This window comes from Eretmochelys imbricata, chromosome 4, assembly GCF_965152235.1.
Source record: "Eretmochelys imbricata isolate rEreImb1 chromosome 4, rEreImb1.hap1, whole genome shotgun sequence".
NCBI lineage: Eukaryota > Metazoa > Chordata > Testudines > Cheloniidae > Eretmochelys > Eretmochelys imbricata.
Genome location: NC_135575.1, coordinates 99915729 through 99940190, shown reverse-complemented (window position 1 = coordinate 99940190; position 24462 = coordinate 99915729). Strand labels below are relative to the sequence as shown.

At 40.2% G+C, this 24462-nt stretch overlaps 1 protein-coding gene across 1 annotated transcript in view; it reads right to left on the bottom strand.

Annotated features, from left to right (window-relative positions):
• Positions 1-24462, bottom strand: part of APBB2 (amyloid beta precursor protein binding family B member 2) — a 285381-nt gene that overhangs the window by 116377 nt on the left and 144542 nt on the right. The gene's annotated exons all lie outside the window — the stretch shown is intronic.

Below are 24462 nucleotides of genomic sequence, written 5' to 3'. Positions count from 1 at the left end.
CAGCAATTACTTGATATCATCATTCAAACTACCCCCTTTAAAATCCAACCATACTGAGGATATAACTGCAGGTATATTAACATAGAATATGCAACTAAATAACTTGGCAATGTGATGTTGTTCCCTGCCTGTCCCCTTTCTCAGAACTCCCTTACCACCCTCAATACTCACAAAGGGAGCATTCCTTTTGACAGTGAAAATCATCTTACAAAAAATAATTACACACAAGCTTTCATCAATATGAAACTTAAGAAAATTACTTATTTAAAATGGTGAACAGTGGGAAAACCATACGCCATTCCATATTTAAAACTGGTTGTCTCAAAAGTACAAATAGTTTTGAACTGTTGATCTTACACAGTGGTAAAAGAAAAATCCATGGGTGAAATCTCAGCCCCATTGAAATTAAAGGTAAAACTCCCATTGACTTCACTGAGGCCAGGATTTTGTCCTGCAGACCAAAGATATCTTCAGGTTTTATGCTTCTAGGGAGACAAACACCACTTGCGGTGAATAAAGATCACATAGTGCATTTCATAGAGTGGGAATATTAACCCTAGTAACATGGTCATGTTCCAGCAAGGGCAATTACTTTCTCCCTGCTTACATGTTTCCTTGCAGTTATAGAGGGACATGGTAGTCTTAGCTTTCTGTATTAAACTCCTGAACAGTGCTATTGGGTGCTTTTAAACAACTGCTGTGTTCCATCCCAGAGGGACCAAATTGGGACAATAAATAGTTTCTTCTTAGTGTTTGGAGCTATAGATAATGGGGAATTTAGGAACAAAGAAATTGTCATATCAGACCTGACTAGTGATCCAGTAACTTGACTGTGACATTAGTTAGTACCTGGGGCTTCAAAGGAAGGTGCCAATCCACTCCCCTCCCCCCGCAAAAAACATGGTGTTCAACTTCCCCATAAGGTACATTTCTTCCTAACCCCTGGCTGGCGTATGCCCTGAAGCATGAAGCTTTGCAATATTTATATTAACTAAAAAATTCTTATGCTAGCTATATAACTGTGGAGGCTTTCAGTAAATATATATATGTATAAATGACTATGCTTTTTTAATCTTAAACTCTTGGCCTCCACCATATCTTGTGGCAACAAGCTCCACCGTCTAAAAAATATTTTAAATGTATTGCCTATTAATTTAACTGAATGCTTCCTGTTCTTGCATTATGAAAAAAGATACATAGGCACACCCAATTCACTTTCTCTACCATTCATTATTTTCTATACCCCTTAGTCATCATTTCTTAATCTACTCCTGGAGGAATTCTGCGCATCTGTGGATGTGCAGAATTCATCTGTCTTGCATAATTTTGTATTTTCCTGCATAAAAACCATTTTGCCTAATAAGTGCTCCAATTCTGCCTTTTGCCCACCAGAGGCCACTTGGCTCTAGAACAGCTGGCTGGCAGTCTCTGGTGGGCAAAAGGCGGAACTGCAGCACTTCTTAAGCAAAATGTTTTTTATGTGGGAAAGTACAAAATTCTATGCCCAGTGCTGCAGAATTCCCCCAGGAGTAGAGTTCATCACAGCACCCTGCCTGCGGAGCCAGGTTAGGACAGAGTGGGGCACACAAAACTGCTGGGGGGGGGGTCAGAGACTGGGGTTCAGAATGGTTAGTGGGGGGGACAGACTGGAGCATGGGCTCAGGAACTAGTGGGGTGACAGTGTTGAGCCTGGGGATAAGGGAAAGGGGCTGAAGAGACCTATGGGGATGAGGAATGCAGGGACAGGGGCAGACCTGCCTGACAGAATGGGAGAGGCTTGGGGTCAGCCAGCATCTGCACGGGGGAGGCTTCCCAACACCCTAACAATAGCACCCCCTGCCCCAAAGAAAAAACTCCCACCCACACCCAACACCCTCCAGGCTCATTCCCTCTCTCTCAGCTCCTCTGTTACCCCTCACTCCCTCAAGCCTTAGCACTGCTTCTGACAGGTGCAGGAAATACAGTTCTGTATTGTAATTTAAATAAATTACACAAAGTTCTATATTAATATGCCTAGTAAGGAATCTATTAATCAAAAAAAGTTACTATAATCTTTTTTTTTTTTTTTTTGGTCTGTATTGTTACCGACATACTTGCTGACAGATTCTCCCTGCCCCCTCCCCCCCCACTCTTCAAGGGTGACTTGAACTGAACACAGTGCTCCAGGTAACTGACAAGAACTACGGTGTTTTCCCAGTGGCGCCGCATACTGTTCCCAAATCATTAGTTTATTATTCCTGTAGTAAGATGAGCAAATTCTGAGCTGAAGACCTCCAACTGCAAGAATTCCATTAATATTTAGTTTTGAGTCACATCTGTTATAATGAAACACAACTTCGGTCCAGCATCTGAGAGTCCTTAACATTTGTATAGTAAGGTCAGGAATATCTTAAATATTCCAAATATTTGTTTACTAATTCTATGTTCTATCCTGTATCACATTCAAGCATCTCATTTCATTCTCCAAGGCCTTCTCCAGTTTAGCTTCATCCTATCTTTCTGTTCTGGTCTCTTTACTTCGCACACTCCCTCTTTGCTTAACCCAAGCAACTTGTTATTCAGAAGTTTTTTGCTCACCAAAAAAAGCTGTGTGCCACAGAGTTTGAAAAATCTAAACCAGCACCCTGAGGTATTGGTGGCAGTGCTGCTATTCTTCAGAACCAGATATACAAGAGTAAATTGAAATAGCTAATTTCTAAAATCCTAAAGTTGCATCAAAGTCAATAAAGAAAACATTGGACCTTTCAGTGCATACTAGCATGAAAAGGCAACCAACTTGCCTTGTCATAAAGAGAAAAAATTAAAAGCTTAAATATAATGAATAATTTGGCTCAGTTCAGTTGTAAAGGGTAGGGGCTTGGGAATACTTCACACTTATTTAGGACTCATTCCCATTTGAAGTCAATGGGAATCTTTGAATTGACATCAGTGGGTGTTGGATCAGGTCCATATGTTTTTCAAAGCATTTCACGAACATTAACCAATTAATCCTCAAAACTTCCATGCAGGCAGACATTATCCCCCCTTTTACAGAGGCAGGCACCCATATTCTTCCCCTTCTAAGTGCTACAGCCTATGGTCTCTCTAACCCATCCCCTGAACTGGGTGGAATGGCTATGAAAGCAGAGAGATGGAGATGTTAATCTCTCACCTGACAAAAATGGAAGACAAAGTGCTCTGTTAGATGGGACTCAGAACAAAGAGTACTTGTGAGGTACTAAACAACTTCTATGAGAAGGTGAGGTCATTCTGCCCCTGTAGGAAAGGATCCATGGTTCTTTTGTTTACTCTGAGGCTGTGGTTGAGGATGGAGTGTTTTTTCTGAATTTGCACATAGTGAATAACTAACCTCAATCAACTTTATAATAATAGGAAATATTTTATTTAAAGTTTTTGGACTCCATAGACAAACTACAAGTTCACTGATCTTCAAAAGTATGAGGTTAGTGTTAACTATTGTTCATATAGGTCATCTTAGAAAAAGTACCCTAAAGTTGCTTGTGGAAATAAATCATTATCAAATGGCCCCTGCTTGTTCTACACAACATATAATAATTAAATGAAGCAGAACATAAGTATGGATAAAATAATTTCTTTAACGTATTATACTGATAAAGTGCATCAGAGTCCTGCACTTAGGACGGAAAAATCCCATGCACTGCTACAGGTTGGGGACCGACTGGCTAAGCAGCAGTTCTGCAGAAAAGGACCTGGGGATTACAGTGGACGAGAAGCTGGATACGAGTCAACAGTGTGCCCTTGTTGCTAAGAAGGCTAACGGCTTATTGGACTGAATTAGTAGGAGCACTGCCAGCAGATTGAGGGAAGTAATTATTTCCCCTCTATTCGGCACTGGTGAGGCCACATCTGGAGTACTGCGTCCAGTTTTGGGCCCCCCACTCCAGAAAGGATGGACAAATTGGAGAGAGTCCAGCGGAGGGCAATGAAAATGATTAGGGGGCTGGGGCACATGCTTTAAGAGGAGAGGCTGAGGGAACTGGGCTTATTTAGTCTGCAAAAGAGAAGAGTGAGGGGGGATTTGATAGCAGCCTTCAACTACCTGAAGGGGGGTTCCAAAGGGGATGGAGCTTGGCTGTTTTCAGTGGTGACAGATAACAGAACAAGGAGCAATGGTCTCAAGTTGCAGTGGGGGAGATCTAGGTTGGCTATTAGGAAAAACTATTTCCCTAGGAGGATGGTGAAGTACTGGAATGGTTTACATAGGGAGGTGGCGGAATCTCCATCCTTAGTGGTTTTTAAGGCCCGGCTTGACAAAGCCCTGGCTGGGATGATTTAGTTGGGGTTGGCCCTGCTTTGAGCAGCGGGCTGGACTAGATGACCTCCTGAGGTCTCTTCCAACCCTAATCTTTTATGATTCTATGACTGTTTGAGATTATTTCTGTTGTTGTTTGAGATCAAAATTATCATACTGTGCAAATATAAAATGTTACCTTATGCTTATATTGAGTGATTTCATCCAAACCAACCAACTAAAAGTTGCAAGGGAAATTACATATGATTATTCATAGTTACTGTAACAGGTTACAAAGCAAGATCTAAATAGGAATGACACTGAAGTATAAAAAAATCAAAATTGCTTTTGTGACAGCAGGAAGAATGTTGTAAACCTTAAGACATAACACAAAAAAGACTACTACAAAAATTCATTAGGATGAATGTAATTCTATTTTATTCGCAAGCATCTGGGAGCAGATCATGTAATACGGTTGCAAATACTCTGGGTTAGGGCTAAAGAAACATTACCTCACTAAGTAATAAATGTTCAATTACCTTAAAAATACACTATTAGCAAAAGACAGAGATGGACTAAAATATGTGCTGGGATGAATTTAGGGTATGTACTCTTAATTAACTGATTTTGTAACTAGTGCAGCTCTAGTTTCAAAGACCTAATAATATTTCATATTAGGGACATATTTTTAATTGTAAGGCTGCTATTAAGGGCTGGGTTATTTTGCAGCTCACCTGCTCTTGTGTATCATTTCAAGAGAAATGTATTGACAATGTAACATGGATTCACATTTTAAATTAAATAAAGGTAAATATATGTATACCTCCACATGAATTATAGTTGTATTAAGAAGTTGTTTCATTTATCTATTTTAATCACTCAAAGCACCCAATCTAAGCACCATTTTAGTTGTTTTCACAATAGCAGAAAAGTACATTACTATAGAGATGGAGATTTACGGAAGCATTCCATGAAGTAAACACATATTTCTATGCATTTGGGTAGGTTTATTTACCATGCAGAGTGAGTCATGATCTTAAAAGACTTCTTCCCTAAAGTCTCCCATATGAAATGGATAAGGATAATAACCACAGGGCAAGAAAAAAAGACCTATTCTGGAATAGATTAAGCAATAAGCACAGCCACTATAAATAAATGCTATAAAAATTCCATGCTGGGGTCCTTTCTAAGGGGCTTGGTGTTTGTGCGTTTTCTGTACAACTCCAGTATTCCTTTGGCAAGGAAGATTTTAGCCCTTCTCACTATAAAGATGTCCTTTTGAATGAGAACCAGTGCTGGCTGCAGAGAAACAAAATGAAACTTTATCTGTAAATTTGAAATCCTGGCCCCAAAACCCTGCAGGTTCACAAGGACTGGAATGCAGTAAGAAACACCTCATTTTCATGTGTTGGGGAAGGCTGTACAAGGAGACTACACAGCCCACAAGCACTTTGGAGATGAGCTCCACAGCAGCTGGAAGAGGGACGTGGGAAGGCAAAAGCAGAGACAGCCAATGGGCATCTACTACTTCTCCATATTCCATATTGTCAGCTGAACAACGGGGTTGCCCACCAGCCATCACCCACTGGTGCCGCCAGTTCTGTTCTGCTTGCTTGCTCTGAGCACACAGCCTGGTTACTTGGTCTGAGAACTCTCTACCAGGATTTCACCCGAAGAAAAGCATGAAATGTCAGAATTCATTTCAATGGATTATAAACCCTGAAATCCGGTGCTGACAATTTCAGTATCAGCTGATCTGATGTGGGTGGATTCATTTGAAAGAACATGTCACAGTAATAGGGCCCTGATACTTTTCAATGGGCATTTTGCCCAAGTAAAGACTGCCAATTAAGGCCTGGTCTACAGAATTTGACTGGCATAGTTATTCTGGAATAACTATAATTATATAATTATTCTGACATAAAATAATTTTTACTCTAGAATAGAGTGTGTCTACATGAGGAGCTATTCTGTAATAGCTTATTCCACAACAGCGATGCCAGCCAATTGTCCCACGTAGATAAGGCTTAAGACCTTCGCTTCTGAAACCCTCTCTATCAAGTTTTACCCAGAAATAAATGCTTATGTCTGCGTTTTTATATGAATGGCTGAAAAAGGGAGTTTATAATGGAAGAACTAATACTGCCTTCATTCAATCATCAGTATAAATGAGAAATGCACATGGTTGAAGCCTCAAAATATTCTGTTGCATACAGAAAAGCTGTAGCATCACTGTTCTGAAATTATCAATACCAAATAAACTGTTTCAAGAGGACAAACATTAAGAAAATATAGCTGTAAATATTTATAGGGGACCTTAGGCAGGAAGGGACCCTCGAACAAGGCAATTTGTATTTTCGAAGTGCCAAGTATAGTCAAGCCTGCATAAAATAATGTATTGCTGTTTTATAACTCTCTCCTACAGCTGCCAGGCTCTACCACAGAGCTGATGTATAGCAGCAATAAACTCCATTCAATACTGTAGGCTATAATTTAGATAGCTGAGTTTGGCAAGATGATTAGCAAATTGGGGAATTAAATTTTTATTTCAAGGTACATCTATTTTAGTATCCAGTACTGGGTGAATACTGTAATGCTGATGTCTTAGGATGAAATGGAAACAAACTAAGTGCAACTGGATGGTAATGTAAACAGCATATGCATTTGGTGACCACCTTTGTAAAAAACAATATTTTTATTGTTTGCTTTTTTATTGCTGTTTCAGACAGAAGGGACAGCAATCAAATTGCTGCCATAATATGAATCATTCTTTAGCCCCAACAAGGCAGAGATCAAAATTATAACAGGATCTCTCATGCTAGGCAAACTGGAAAGAGCAGCAAGTGGAGCCAATTTACTTCTCCATTGTTTTGCAGTGTCATGAACACACTTTTCATTCCATGACAATTGTCACCAGGCTGTCATATAAGGTCACTGATCAAAGTGGGAGTCATACCAGTAGCATGCAAAGATCACAGTTTTTGTACCTCACCACACTGTAGTTTGCTAGTACCTGACCATGACTTGCACCATTCTCAGGTAGAGCTTAGTATGCTCTGTGAAATTGCATAATTAAAAAACTAACTATGACAAATGACAGAAGCTTTTAATTGGTTCATGCTTTCCAGTGTAGGCAAGGTAGACTAGCTGTAAGTTCAGTATCAGTTAAGGCAGAAACACATGCCTTTTAGAAATGCACAAGTAAAAGGAAAGGATTAGATATAATTGGGGGAGGACACAAACCCTTACAGAATGCTTATTGAAAAAAAAGAGAGAGAGAAGTGCAAAGATACACACAAAATGGGTTATGATAGATGAGAAAAATCAAAAGAGATAATATATAATGCTTGAAAGAACAATATTTTATTAGTACTGTTTATAACTGGAAAAAAGAGTGGTATAGGTCCAATTAAGAAAGATATTATAACAAAAGAGGATGGAGAAGTATTAGCACAGGGAATTAATGTACTTTGGGCCAAATTCTGATTTTATTTACACTAGTGCTGTCCAGAGTAGCTCCACTGACCTTAGGAGAGGAAGTCTGGATTACACCAGTGTAAATGAGATCCAAATTTCCCCTTTTATGAGCATATTTATGTCAGGAGCAGATATTAAAAAGTAGGTGGCTGAAATGCTAGTTGTGCCAGGTTAGCTGATTCAGGGCATTTTCTAGATATGGGCCAGAAACGCATCTTGCCACATGGGCAACAAATTCAACAAAACACCTGGACAGGACAGGACGGGATTCAGCTCTACATTCTTTAAGGAACTAATATTACTACTAGCATTAGTATATGTTACTTAGCACAAGAAGGATATCACAGAACTGGTAATTATAGATTAATAGTGCTAGTTTCTATGCTAGGAAAAATTATCAGGGACGAAAAGACATGTAACAAAAGAGAGAAAGGGTAATTTAAATGGATTGTAATGAACCTTACATTTCTTCAAAGAAATCTGTAACAAAGAATGGACAAAGCAAAGCTATGACTTACCTCAGTTTCAGAGAAGTCTTTAGGGACCTGTTAAACAGAGCGAGAGTGTGCGTGCACACGCGCAAAGACTGAACCAGGGATTTAAAACTGGTCCATGAGATAGGGTCAAAGGGCTAAACCCACTCCATGGACAGAAAATCCTTACAAAAAACAGAGCTCCATCTTGGCACCATTAAATGGAAGTAATTACATAATGGTACAATCTGCAGCTAGAGACTGAAGGAGGATCTGGATGGGGAAAAATGGTACACTTTTTCTTAGTGTCAGGAATAGCAAGGTAGAGATTTATACAAGAGAAATGTTTATTAAATGGTTAGAAAAGGCCTAGAAAAGCAGCCTGAAAATTGGTGAACAATATATTGTGTTACAGTACAGGACCACTGCACAGAGCCAAAGAAGTGCAGGGTCATGAATAAGGAAGTAGATTTCAAAATTAAAAGGTATGCTAATATCAGGTCATGGTATGGCTGCATCTGGATCACTGTGTACTTCAAAAAAAGAAGGATCCCACTTTTCAGAAAAGGGCAACAAGGTTAATTTATGATAAAATAGGTACATCTCATGAGAAAAGACAAAAAGATTATACTATATAATCAGATTCAAATACCTAAAAGAGCCATGCAAGGATTTGTTTAAAAAATAGACCCCTTTTACTTCCAAGAAAGGGACATCGCACTCACAATTGAAAAGTGCAGGGGAAAAAAAGCTTAGCATCAGATCCTCAGCTAGTCTAAACTGACACAGCTCCACTGCAGTGGGTGGAGCTACTCCAATTTATGTCAGCTGAGAATCTGTCCTTTAATCTTAGGAAGGACTTCTTTCACAGACTATTACTGGAATGAGGAATAGTTTGAAAATATGATGCAGTGAGACCAAATGGCTGTAGTAACAAACAGATACTTGAAAGCAAAAATATATAGAGATAAAGGCGCTGATATAGAAAATACGCTTCTGAATAGCAAAATGTATTTACTATACAAAGATATGGACCTTATAGACCTCAGTTCTCTCCTTCCTTAAATATATGCTTCTGTCACAAAGCTTTAGCTTTTAGCCTCAAACCAGAATAGTTGTCCTTCTACTAGATGGATACTTTGAATAAGGGGGATAGATCTGAAATTCAGGGCTTGAGCCAGACTTTGATTAGCGTCAAGTATATCAAAATAAAAAATTTTCAACTGTGACAAACAGTTCTGAGTTTGTCCTAAAGGCTGATAGTACCTTTGGTCCACAGTTGCCAACTTTCACATGGTACATAAGCACCCCAACTTTCACAATAAGCCCAAAATCAAGCTAATCCCATTCAAAACAAGGCCAAAACAAGCCAATACCTAAGTATCCCAACACTCTATATGACTAGATCCCCCTGGCATGCAGCCTGGGACTGTGGTGGACCCGCTGTGCACCTGTGACTCTCTCCCCACATGGCCCTTGCTTGCCCCCTCTTTGCCCCTGCTTGCCGGGAGCCAATAAAAAAAAAAAAAAAAAGCAACAAGCTATAACAAGCTACAAGCCAAAAACTAGCCAGCAAGAAACTCACAAGCCAATTAAGCCAAAAACAAGCCCAATTTCTGCCTTTTTTCATGGGTTTGGCATGTCTGCTTTGGTCCCATTGTGATGTGTTAATAGTTTCCAGTACAAATCAGTAAAGCAGTCTGGCCTATAGTTATTCTCTAAGTCATCTCCTTCCATTCTCTTCCACCATCCATTTCTCTCCACAGTAAATCCAATATCAGAGCCTGAGGAGAAATCAAATATGTTATTGTTGGAAGCCCAGTGCTGTGATTTCATAACTGTTCACATTCCAGCAGATGGTGGATACATACTATAAATGAAGGAATTCAAATTTGAAAAATGTTTTGTTAGCAAAATAAAACCAGATTCTGCAAAACTTCCCTTGTCAGAGATAGCAAAGAGTAGGATTGCATTGGGACCTAAGAGCAGGATCCGTTCCGAAGTTTTGACAGCCTAGGAAAACAACAATTTAAAACCTGGTCACAGTTGGGATTAAACAAATAATGAGGTCGCATACAATGAATTTTGGATATTATTTATTCCCCCTGCTGGACACAGAAGTGGAAGTAGAAAAAAACAGAAGGGAGGAAGAGAAATGATGAGTCACGAGGAATAAAACAGTTTTGGAAAAAAAATAAAAATAACAATTGTGAAAAAAATTCTTTATATAGTTTTTAATCCTGGATTAAAGAGACTTTCCTTCCCCCTGCCTGGAGCTTTGATAAAATGCATTCACAAAAAAACATATCTGCTTCAAGAGCCCAATCTATATACTGAAGTCAATGGCAAATTCCCATTGACTTCAGTGGGGCCAGCATTTGGCCCTCAACAGACGCATATTTCTTCCCATTACACATACTGCAGTTCACAGAAGACTTCAGAGGGAAAAGAGATGTGGGATAATTGAAGTGAAGCAAAAGACAAATTAAGAAACAATTAATAAACAAAACAAAAAAACCAGCACGATTACAGACCTGGATTCAGATACTACATTTTAAACTGCTATGCATGCTGTTCTGGTCATCAAACGCACAGGTTTAAAATCTGCATGATTTCAGACCATTTTCTCATCACTTTGCATGTGCTACAGTATAATCAAGAGTACCACCTACCTTCATAATTCACAATTACGATGGTCAGCACGTAGTCTCTCCTAAGCATCACAGCAAGAAGCATGAATGCTCTCTTAGAAATAAATACAGCAAAAATGCAAGTCACTAGAAAAAGTAGTTACAAATCAGACAAACTTGTCTAATTTTGGTAACATTACTCAACAAGGAGCGATGAACAGCCAGAAGCTGGTCATTTGTAGCAGTCCTTACTCACAGCATGCAACTGGTTGTCATGACAACACGCTCATCTCCCTTGCAGAATCTCTGTGAACAAGTCACATGCGTGTTGAAAGGCACACGAGAGAAAGATTTCTTCAAACTCCAGGGCAGAGTGGTCAGAAGTGGAATTTGCAGGGATGAGTATTACAGAGCCTGATCCTGTGTCTCTGAACTCAATGGAAACTTGGCTATTGATTTCAACAGCTGCAGGGTCAAGCCTTTAAACCAGATTCAGAGAAGAGAGACAAGGTGGGTGAGGTAATATCTTTTATTGAACCAACAAGCTTTTCTCATTCACCAACAGATGCTGGTCGAACAAAAGATATTACTTCACCCACCTTGTCTCTCTAATATCCTGGGACCGAACTGGCTACAACTACACTGCATACAATCAGAGAATGAGTCATTTCTTAAAAATTCTAAGAGAAGCTTGTGATGGATTTGGACCTGCTCTGTAATAATCTATGGATATTATTGCAGCCAGATTCTTTAATGGTTAATAATTGTATTGGTTGCCAGCTGATACTAATTGAATGAGTTGCATCTAATAGAGTTTTAGTCCCAGAATCAGACATTACAGAATTAAAACTAACATGTTCAGTATCTTGTAGGGAACTCTAAGGTGCAAGGCATAGACACTCACATTGAGGGCAAAGCAAAACCTTGGCCACTTTTATTAACACAGGTCAGTAAAGACAAGAAAGAGTCAAGCCACATAAATAAATAGCAGTAATACAGTACTGCGGATCTCTTTGGTGTCATTCCGTGCATACTGTCATATATTTGCACCCCTCGTTGGGGACCTGGTGGTAAGAGACAATGGACCAGCTGTCCCTGGCATGCCAAATGAGTCCATAGGTCCAGACCCCTAATGCCCAAAGGTTGGTGGTAGATAATAACAATGAAGAGCTGAAGGGTCAATGATGGAAAGCTTTCCATCCAGCTACGTGGTGGCTTGGCCTATTGTAGGGCCTGGGTACTCTCACGAATACTCATTCAGATGCCCAGCCTCTCATGTCCATATCTATACTTGAGGGACAATACTAGATCCATTTGTTCTCACCTCCTACCCCTTTATCCAGCTCAACTGACCAGTTTCTCAAGAGGATGGGATCCTAATTTGTAAACACAGGAGAACCAAAAGCCTGGAAACCTAAGACAAATGGGCTTCTGGAGGGGATAAAAGCAGAGGTGAAAGTGGGCCGGTATGGCGTACCATTAAGAAGTGGCTGCCGGTAACGGCCTGTACACAGCCTGACATTAAAGCACTGCCATGACAGCGCTGCCTCTTCCCCCACCCCATCCAGGGCCGCCGCCGACAGGGGGGTGGGAGGGAAAAGGGGCAGCTGCCCCAGGGCCCGGCGATTTAAAAGGGCCAGGGGCTCCCAGCTGCTGCTCCTCAGTAGTGGCCGGAGCACTGAGCCCTTTTAAACCACTGCTGGAACCCCAGGTGGCATGGGCCAGGCAGCATGGAAGGGCTGGCTGGGAGAGGCTGACCCACAGCCCTACCCCTTCCGCCGAAGGCCCCGCCCCTTACAGTGGCTCATGTACTGGTAAATCTTTTATATTACTTTCACCCCTGGATAAAAGTGACATTCAAGGGACGAGGGGAGTAGTTGTTGGGAGTTGATGAGAAGTGGTTCATCCAGGCACAGACCCAAGAGGCCAGGGGTCTGGCAAAGCACCTGCCTGGGATTTCTGCAACGGATGGCAAGCCTCTAGGTAAGACAGACACCTGTACAGGCCTTCTGTTTTAAAATCCTTTATGTTCTTTCATGCTTTTCTATGTTCCTACTAGTAAGATTACACAATACCTTAATACAGTGGTTCTCAACCAGGGGTATGTGTACCCCTGGGGGTATGCAGAGGTCCTCCAGGGGGTACATCAACTCATCTAGATATTTGTCTAGTTTTACACCAGCTACATAAAAAGCACAAGTGAAGTCAGTACAAACAGTGACTTGCTGATACTGCTCTATATTCCATACACTGAAATCTAAATACAATATTCATATTCCAATTGATTTATTTTGTAATTATATGGTAAAAGTGACAAAGTAAGCAATTTTTCAGTAATAGTGTGCTGTGACACTTTTGTATGTTTATGTCTGATTTTGTAAGCAAGTAGTTTTTTTAGTGAGGTGAAACTTGTGGGTATGCAAGACAAATCAGACTCCTGAAAGGGTACAGTAGTCTGGAAAAGTTGAGAGCCTCTGCCTTAGTATAAGGTCTAGTCAATGTATTAACCACCAACAACAAGCTTTTGAAGGGAAGACTTGCAGGTACTGGGCCTGCTGAGTAACCACCATTGGTATACAAGGTGCTGTAGCCCCAACCCAAGAATGGGAGAATAACCCGGATATCATCCCAGAGAGGGAAAGGCTTAAGGACTAAGTCTTGGAGGAGGTGCATTCAGGGTATGTCTACACAGCAATTAAACTCCCAGGGCTGGCCCAGGTCAGCTGACTCAGGCCAACTGCAGGTGTTCAATTACCATGTCATCATACCCTCAGAGACCAGAGAGAGGTCAAAGACGCCCTGTAACCATGACCTATTGGTGGGAGCGTGATGGGATGAAGGTGACTGGGGAATATACAATTAGCAACAGCAGCAGCAAACACAACTATTGTAAAAGGAAAAAAGCAAGAGAACTGTCAGACGTGATGATGATGTCATGCTTCACATGAGCAGCTCATTAAAAAGCAGAGTTCTGCAGAGAAAGGAAGCAAGAACTTAAAAAGATAAAAAAGACACACAGTCGGTTAGCCAGCTGTACTCAGATGACGAGAAAAGGCATCATAGTCCAGAACTGGGTGAGGACTCTGAGGAAAGAGACAATTCACCTGCAAAAGTCAAGGAAAACAAAGGCCAGAATGAACCAGTGGGATTGGGAGAGTCAAGGAAGGACAAGTTCTCAGCAGTAAGTATGGAGTATGTCTGCAGCATCGGGGCCCCATTCTGATCAGGTTTCCTGAATCCAGAGATCCTGGAGTGGCAGATGCTGGAATCTGAGAGGGAAAAGCTGCTATCTGAGAAAGAAAATGGGAGCAGCAGCGTTGACATCCAGAGCAAGGCACCCAATAATCCAGTATAGAAGGGATTAGAACACTGAATGCCAACTCCCCAAGGAGCATAGAACCGTTGCCCTAGTTTAAGGAGGGTAAGGATACCATTGCTTATGTCACACCTTTGCGAAGGCCTGTGACTTAAAAAGGATAGACCCTGCATATCAGTGTTTTCTTACTCCCTTACTCAGTACAAAAGGCATAGATGCCTACTGCCAAATGGAAGGGACAGACTGTGTGGACCATTAACAATTTTAAATTGCCTTGCTTCTTAAATTTGAACAGATTCCCAAGGGAAAGATTGGGGGGGGAGGGGAGGGGTGAAGAATCCAAAAACAAAAAGGGATGACCTATACGGAGATGGCAACTAAGCTGGGGGCAGCACTACCATAAATGAGCTGTATGAAGTGGTTGGGTTGAACTTTTTATAATTTCTGTCCCCATGATCTTAGAATGTGGGTAAGTGATCGGAAGCCAGAAGACCCCAGTACTGCAGGCCAGCTGACTGATGAATATGTAGATAGCAGGTCTGGATGCAAGAAGCCCAAGGAGAACTGGCCCAAGCATGGGACCCTAGCAAGGGGGAACATGTGGGTTCACCCCAGCAACAGGAAGCAAGTAATCCCAAACTAGGGGGAGCAGCAGCTCCAAGACAACTTCCGAAAGGAAGTCACAGAGATCGGAGGCATTTTAACGATCAGGGAACCGGGCACAAGTGGGCAGACTGCCCAGGGATCAGGCTCCAGGGGCTGAGAGTGAGCCACTACAAGTTAACTGACTGACTGTCCAGCTGGTGGGATAGAGATAGACTGTCCAACTGTATAGAAATAACTATATTACTTGGCCTCCAGAGGGAGGAAATTACACAGCCAGCTCATCTGAGTCACACAATGTACAGGTGGCAAAGTTCATTCCCCAGGCATTTGTGCATATATCTTGCTGTACTAATGGGAACTCCCAGATCTCCAATGCGGGCAGAAGATTAGTGGAGAGACATTCAAGGGGTGGAGGTACACCGGCACTGCCCTCATCTTAGTAAAACTCCTTGTGATGAAAACGCAGCAGGTGCTGGCAGTCAGAGAGATGGGGTGAAAGCTCCAAGGGTAAAAACATTTGCCCTGCCTGTACCAAATCCCCAAACCCTGCTAGGTTTATACAGGGAAGCTGGTGGTGGAAATGTTAGAGGATATTCCATTTAATATTTTACTGGGAAATGGTGTGAATTTAGCCCCGGGTCTAAGTCTGCAGCAGAGGCCAGCAAACAGTTTGGACCACTCACAGTAGCCAGCTGCTCCTGAAGATGTAAATGAAGCAGCTAGGAGGCGGAAAATGGATCCTTCCCCCTCTACTTGTCACCATCTCACCAACAGTGAGAATTCAAACGAGGGAGTATGTAGGGGCGGGGCTTACTTCTCCACTCACTCCAGTATGCGAGAGACAAACTGGTCTGTTGAGCTCAATGTGGTGTAAAGATGTGGGATATCAATGCAAATGGTCTAGCACAGTCCCTTAAGGGTGAGTAAATGGGTGGATATCTGAAGCTTCTGTCCTACTTCCTGCCTACCTGCAGCCAGCTCTTGATTGAATTAACCCCTTGTATTCAGACAGTAACCCCCTTCCAAAAAAAAAAAAATCAAATAGAACATAATATTCATAAATTATAACTGAGCAACTCAAAATCTGTCACAAAGTTCATGGCACTAAGAACCATTATTCTGATTATGTTTGTAAATTAAGTTTCTCTCCTTAATTAGGATTCATTTTAGATTTTTCTAATATATATAAATATTTAGTACATAATATATAATTATGACATATTAAAGAGACTAAGCATATTGATAAATTAATACCATGGCATTTCGCCTCTAACACAGGTAAATTTCCCCATCCTATTACAAATAACTTTAGACATCCAATCTTCCTGTTAGACTAACAAATTTATTTGGGCATAAGCTTTCATGGGCTAAAACCCACTTCATCGGATGCATGTAGTGTAAAATACAGTAAGAAGATATATATACACAGAGAAAATGAAAAAATGGGTGCTGCCATACCAACTGTAACAAGACAAATCAGTTAAGGTGGCTATTATCAGCAGGAGAAAAAAAACTTTTGTAGTGATAATCAGGATGGCCCACTTCAAACAGTTGATAAGAAGGTGTGAGTAACAGTAGGGGGAAAAATAGCATGGGGAAATAGTTTTTACTTTGTGTAATGACACATCCACTCCCAGTCTTTATTCAAGCCTAATTTAATGGTGTCCCGTTTGCAAATTAATTCCAATTCTGCAGGTTCTCGTTGGAGTCTGTTTTTGAAGTTTTTTTGTTGAAGTATTGACACTTTTAGGTCTGTAATCCAGTGACCAGGGAGGTTGAAGTGTTCTCTGACTGGGTTTTTTAATGTTATAATTCTTGACATCTGATTTGTATCCATTTATTCTTTTGTGTAGAGATTGTCCGGTTTGGCCAATGTACATGGCAGAGGGGCATTGCTGGCACAGGATGGCCTATATAACATTGGTAGATGTGCAGATGAACAAGCCTCTGATGGTGTGGCTGATGTGATTAGGTCCTATGATGGTGTCCCTTGAATAGATATGTGGACAGAGTTGGCAACGGGCTTTGTTGCAAGGATAGGTTCCTAGGTTAGTGTTTTTGTTGTGTGGTTGCTGGTGAGTATTTGCTTGGTTTTTGGTATTTGGTATTTGCTACCACTCTGAAATCTTCCTGTTGTAATTTGATGTTAGAATATTTTATTTTTCTGCCAATCTATTGTGTCTACACAGTCAAAAGGAAAGGTACAAGGAAAACACAGAGATATCTGCTTTTCCTGAGCACCAGCATGTAAAGAATTACCTGTAAAATTCACTCAGCAGTCTTTAATTGAGTTTTAATGTGGTGTCACTACAAAAAAGTCTCAAGGTACAACGCTCTTAGTAATTCAAACCAATAGCTGTTCAAATATTGAATTAAAAAAGAATGACCTCTGTCATTCTCATCCCAGGAGGGGGGGAAAAGGTTATTATTAATTAACACAGGTTATTATTCACCAGTATAGTTCAGCAAGTGTCTCACTGAGGTATCTGTTTAAATACCTTACTGAAGCAGGGCCTCAAATAACATGTATAAAAAGGACAAATTATTGCTACTTTGAAAGAAAATTTTCTTCCTTCTAACACCAGAAGTGTTATCAGAGAGACTTCATCCTCCTGCTTGAATCTCAAAAGCAGGTCAAGATCAATGGGTAAGTAAAAAGAAAGAGGCATCTCCCAGACCCTTTTGTTTTTGGCAATGTTCAGTTTTGTAATCCACAAATGCATTTTGTTGATTCAGATTTTATTGTAGCCTAGTCTAAATAGTCTTCATCCTCGTAGCACAAAAAAGTACTAATTATTTGCTACAGCAAGTGAGATAGTTACCCAGCCGATAAATACAATTGCTATAGCAGGTAAGCCTCAACCCAGCCGATAAATACAATTGCTATAGCAGGTAAACATCAACATTAGTGGGTCTCTTTCAAATGGTTATTTAAGAAGCTGGTTCTTTATTTTGTCCACTAGATGGCATAAGATTTTCCTTTTAAAAAAATTGACAATACACAGTAGGCTCTAGATCTAACTTCTTTTAGATTCATTGGGACCGAAGCTGTTGCATTTTTAAGGTACTTTCTCGTCACAGACTATTCCAAAGCACAAATCGTTCCTGTTGACCAAAATTGGTGTTCCTCAACAATATAGTTCTTCTCTGCAGACCAGGAAAAGTGGACTACTGTGTAAAAATTGTGAGCTCTGGTACCTACCCCACTGATTAGTGCCCTCTTGAAGGAACAAACAGCAGTTTGCATCTGCTCTCTTACCGCTTGGTGTGACAAAGTACTAGGCAAGCCTCTGCCCCCTCTTTTCCCCTCAGAGAACAGGATTCTACAAGACATTATATTTAGAGAGACTCTTATTTGGATAGCTGACAAGTAAAATACAGGACCTAATTCTCCTCTTACATCAATGCAAATCAGGAGTAACTCCACGGAAATCAATGGTATTCCACTGGTGTAAAACTGCCGTAAGTGAAATTAGAAGGAGACCAATAAGAGTTTCATTTGAAAGCATTTCACAATTCAGATACAACATAAGCATCATCTAGAACAAGCAAGCAAAATAGTGACAGCTTTCAGAGTAACAGCCATGTTAGTAAGCATCAGTCTGCAAAGACAGAAACCAAAAGTGATGAACTCAGAAATGTCCCCCTGACCCCAAGATACAGAATGCCTGCAAAGCTAAAGAGAAGCCTCTGCATTGTGGTGCTCTCTGTTATACAGCTGGGACCAGATTCTGCACCCTGGAATATACCTGTGTAGGAAGTTTAAACTATTGATTGTAGTCAGTGTGCAGTATCTAAGTGACCTTTGTAAAGTCACTGAACGTCAGTTTCCCAAGTGCCAGATGTGGTATTGTGAGGCTTAATCATCAAGTGTTGAGCTACTTTGACATAATAATAAAGCACTACAGAGTTCATGATCTCCTGCACCTTAGCCTTTTGCAGTACAAGGTCTGCTTTGCCTAGGAATGACTGTAAATACATGTAGTTTGAGCTACCTGCAGCCCATTGTCATATTACTTATTTTTGACATGAGACATTAAAGATAGAACATATGTCCTAATTTCACCATGATAAATATGTCATAAAACTCTTATATTGAAGAACAACAACAGGCTCTGGACCCATAGTTTCTTCAGTAAAAAACAACCTTTCTTAGAGAATACAGAAAGACAGTCAATGTTTAGTATACCGGACCCTTGCTAGAACGCGGGATTTGGGATCCATGCATGGTACCGCGTTAACCCAGGGACCGTATTATAGCGGGGACCGCGTTAAAATGAATTGCAATTAAAGTAATTAAATTTGGGATTCATGGACGCGACTGCGTTAAATGTGAATTCGCGCTATATAGACGCGTGTTCTAGTGAGGGTCCAGTGCATTTACTGAAGTCAGTGAAGTCATATTTAATTCCCACTTAGGGGGAAGAGGGAAAAATCTAATAGGAACATAGTTTAAGTTCTTGAAAATCCATTTAGATTATTAAACTAGAGAAAATGGCAATTTTGGGAGGGGGGAGTTAGGATGAAAATTTTAAATTTAAATCTACATAAAAAGTGAGATATTGGACAAATTATATTAGGAAAGAATTTTGCTAGCATAAAAACTGTATAACCCTCTGACCTCAGAAGAGCACAGTATGGAAAAGCAAATGCTAGATTATGCTTCTCAGGAGGAGCAATTGCATAAAATGCAGCAATTCATTCTGAGGTTTCAAGGGGATTCTTGTTAGCATTTTCTGTACATACTGAATTCAGCTAATGAAAGGGCAGCGAAGCTGGACAGTTGAGAGTGGTGCAAAGACATAATTCGAATGATGGATGAACTAAAACTGCTTTACTCTGACAGATCCATTTACAGTAATGTGCAAATGCATTAGAACAAGCCTTTTTTTCAAAAAAAATTATGATTCATTCAAAATACAACATAAAATTGAATTATAACTTAAGTCTACAAAATTAAATCTGTTTTACTTTTTTTAAAATCAGCATTTTGTATGGCAAACCTTGGCAGCAATAACTGCTTTGTATCTCTCAGACACTGTTGCTATGTGTTTCTCTAGGTTTATGCATATACAGTATATTCCTTCTAATCTGCTGCAGCAATTGTCATCTTGATTGTTCAAGTTTAGTCCCTTTCTGAGTTAAGAGAATCCTGTGTTTAAGCAGGGTGAGGTCTAATAGAAGGCCACACAAGGCTAATAAGTTCCTCAAGCTACTATTCTAAGTTTAAAGTCTGTAAACTATAGTTCTTTCAACATAATGACAACATACATGCTCTCTTCAATGCTTTTGGTGCAATTAACTCACGTTTTCGAGGCGTGAAGAGAGTTTTAGCATTACTCCCATACAAAGTATTTTATCTGCCTAAATATTTATATGGCTCTCATACCAATTAGCACCTCATACACATTAAAAATGTTATCTTTGTAACAATCCTGAAAGGTGAAGGAGTACAATTCTCATTTAACACAAGAGGAAGAAGGACTTGCCCAAGGTCACAAAGAAAATCTGGGTCAGTACTGGGACCTATTTCCAGATTTCCTCAGGCCCAATGCAGTCAACAAGACGAACCACCATTTGGAGAGTACACTGTATACAGCCATCTTCTGTTTCACCACAAGGGGTCTTCATGGCTGCCCTTTCTTATCCAGAAAAAACACACTACCTCATCCATTCCTATTTCAAAACTGGTTTCATTTTATCAGTAATAAAAAACAACAACTAGAATTTCTCATTTTTAAGCGTAGATTGGTTGCCCTGCTTCATCACTTTTTTAGTGTCATACTCAACATGTGCATTAGACTGATCGCATACTGGAGGGCCCTGGGATTCCTGGTGGCAGCCACAGCACCTCATATCATGTTATTACAGTACTAAGTGAAAAGAGCAAGTTATGCTGATGACAAATCACTACACTCAGTATTGAGACATGAATGCATGAAACAAATAATAAAGCCAATACTCCATACAGCACATTTCCAATAATCTACATGCAAAGAAGGAAGGATGTACTATAGAGACAGTGTAATTAAGGTAATCTGAGGGCCTTCTTAAATGCAACCTCAACACTGTTCCCTGGATTTCTAATGTTTGTGGGGTTGGTTTGTTATTAACTTTACCCATTTTCTCCTCCTATTTGACAGGGAACTTAACTTCAGCTGAATGCAGTTTTCTGTATGGTAACATGTTCTATATTACACACACATTTTCCATCCGATGCATCCGATGAAGTGAGCTGAAGCTCACGAAAGCTTATGCTCAAATAAATTTGTTAGTCTCTAAGGTGCCAGAAGTCCTCCTTTTCTTTTTGCGGATACATTTTCCTGTAGTTGTATGTTTGTTGTTGAAAGACATCGTGAAAGAGAGGTGTTTTAAGGAACGGAATTTGGGGGGGGGAGGCAGAATGAGTGTTTGAAAATATGGGAAGCTTCTGACTGTGGGAGAAGACGATGAGATCAGATCTTCTGTAGAACTTGAGGGATGCTGGTAACTTGGAAGTTTATTTTCAAGTATCTCATTGCACTCAGTTTAAACCTCCCACTACAAACTTTTCTCATAGCATATACCTGGCTCTTGGTATTAAGTGAACTCTGAGTAATTCATCATCTTCTATACATCCATCCAGCATTAAAAAGACTATTGCCTTAACTCGGTTGAATCTGCTTAGATCTTTTGCTCTTATCATCTTAGTACTATAATTTTACAAATATGAGGCCCTCTATCCGTACTTCATAGGCGCTAGTTTATATGCCTATCTGACCCTGTTACATTTAATAAAATAAAACAATGTATAGTAAATGATATTGACAAACCCTTATTGAACACTGTAAAATGGTCATCCACCTCCTGAGTGCCCCCTCATGGCTGGGGTTGCTCTTCAGGCTCTGCCTCGGTTTCCCTTCTTGGATTCCTCAATAACCCCCAAAAGGCTTGTGTCCAATAACAGAACCCCTTCTTGACGTCTGGTTTATTCATATAAAATAAACTCAGTATAAATCCTCTTCTTCTCCAGTTTCACACAGCACTTCCACCCCAAGTTCTGTCCATCTTCAAGTTTCCAAGCAAGGTACAGCTTTTCCACCCTTCCTAGGCTCCACTCAAGTCTCTTCCCTCCCCTGGAAACAGGAGCCTTCAATCAGGTAAAGTTCAAACTTAATCCCAAGACTACGAGGTAGTCTTGCCCCCCGGCAGTTGCTGCCTGAAGCCAGCTACAGCTCTCCAGGCTTTGTCCTATCTGGCACTCCCAACCCTGCATCTAGTTGGAATGTTACCAGCTACCACTTGAGCCCTCACTCTCTCCTAGGCCTCTCCCTTATAAGAGGCCTGACTGGGTCTGCCGATTCACTGGTCACATGACCGTCATTTTTGCTATCTGGAAAAGTGATTTAAGCTTTTCACAGGTGGACAGAGGGCCACCTCCCCTGAAGGGGCCAGCCACCCTTTGACAATTACCCAAGAAGAACCATTTAAAATCAGAAAAATACTGCAACTTTGTGTCCACGTGGATTAGTCTAATCACGTGGTAAAGACCTGGTCAATCTGCAAAGCCTTTGTTCTAGATCTAAGACAGATGAACTTGTAACCAAGGAGAAAACCCAGTTGTGGGTTTTGAAACACTAAAACCTACCAGACCCCTAGGTTGGGGGGTGAACTGTGCTGAACTTTTCAGCACGTGTGTAGGTTCTTTTATTGTTCTAATATGTTTTCTCTGTAATGTTTTTACCTTAAGAAAAAATGTGCTTGCTCAGAAGAGGCTGTCTGATAATTCATAACACAGCCTTCCAAGACAAAGCGAAGCACAGGCGCTGGTCTGTCTAGGCAGTCTCTTTCTGGGGGATATCACAGTATAAAACGGGAAGTTGTGCAGCTTTATAATACCTGTTCAAGTAGGAGGGGGCAAGGGTCCCTACCCTGAGACAGGTGACAGCTGAAGACCTGAGACCTGACTGGAAACTCCTGGAGTGGACCACCGAAGGGAGAATAAAGGTACAGTTACCTGAAACTATGATAATAAATTTAAAACAAATTTTATTTAATGTGGAATGACTTTTTTATTATTATTAAAAATACTGAGATAAAATTTTAAAACACAATTTTAAAAAGTGTGGTTGGTGTTTTTCAAACTAATTTTGTCATCTTTCCTAAATCTCTATCGCCCTTCTCATTTACTGTTGTAATCCTGTTCACTCTTAAGTTTCTGTACTCCTCTCCCCTGACCCCTCTACCCCCCATTTTGAAGAAAGCAGGGTAAACAAAAATGGATGATTAATTTTTTATTTAAGTACAGGTTTATTTTTTTAAAATAAATATATCTAAAATTAAACTGTAATCTATTGAAATAATTTAAATTAAATAGAAAAAATTCCAACAGCAAATTTGCTGCCAAATTTTACAGACAGTCAAACCACTGGTGGAAGTCACTGGCTAAGCACAAGGAATCAGATGCAATACTGTGTTTTGGCCTGCAGAAGTGATACCATTTTAGGTTTGGAGTACTTGTGGCACCTTAGAGACTAACCAATTTATTTGAGCATAAGCTTTCATGAGCTACAGCTCACTTCATCGGATGCATACAGCTCACTTCATTGGATGCATTCACTGTATTTTCCACTGAATGCATCCGATGAAGTGAGCTGTAGCTCACAAAAGCTTATGCTCAAATAAATTGGTTAGTCTCTAAGGTGCCACAAGTATTCCTTTTCTTTTTGCGGATAAAGACTAACACAGCTGCTACTCTGAACTCTGTCATTTTAGGTTTGTTTCATGGGTTTCTTGATGGGATTTGAGATACATATTATATTTTTTTCTTATTTGCTAAGCACCAATGAATAGCATTCATAATGGATGATATTCCTAAGTGTACTGCTATAGCTGTGTTCAGTAGTTAAGGAGTCTGTTTAAAATAAATACATAGAATGTTAATTAAAAAAATTAAGGCCATGGTTTCAGTGCTTTTGTCCCCAAGAGCTTTTCTGTTTACTTGCTCTGCATCTTTCTCCACATTTGCCATTCCCCTGGGCATGACACTCTAATGTATAAAACAAAATATAATTGACCTGATGTTCAAATGCCACGTATGAACTTTTCTTCAAATGAAATTTCTGTTATGTATTTATACACAAATAAAAAGAAAGATTAAAAAGTTTATTTGTAGTCAGCAACTACTGGTTATTGTGGGTGTGTGGGGTATAAATAAATAAATAAATAGAGGCACACACTCTCTCGCTCTCTCTAAAGAAGACAAAAGTATTCTTGTCAAATAAATCAAAGTTAGAAATAGCTGATCCCAAGTTAGGTCCAACATGTGTATAAAGTTCCCAGTCATCTCAAGATTCTTCTTTGGGGAGAGAGGGTTGAGATGCAATTACACTACCATACATTCCATATTACAGTTTATGATATCATTTCACATTATTGTTGAAACTTGTCCAAAGGGGATTAAACTTAAGTTATCAGAGCCATTTAAGGTCTGGACCTGCAAGGTGCTGGTCACCTCCAAGAGGTGCAAAGCACACTGGACTCTGTTCAGTGCCTCTCAGGATCAGACCCTTACCATAAAAGATAATGGTGGATGTGGACCAGTGTCACTAACAGGAATGAGCAAACAATGCCTTCTCCATGTCACTCATAAAAAGGTTTTTTTCCACTTCCCCTTAACAACTAATCCAAGAGGCAGAAAAATATTCATAAAAAAGCTGCACTCAGGAA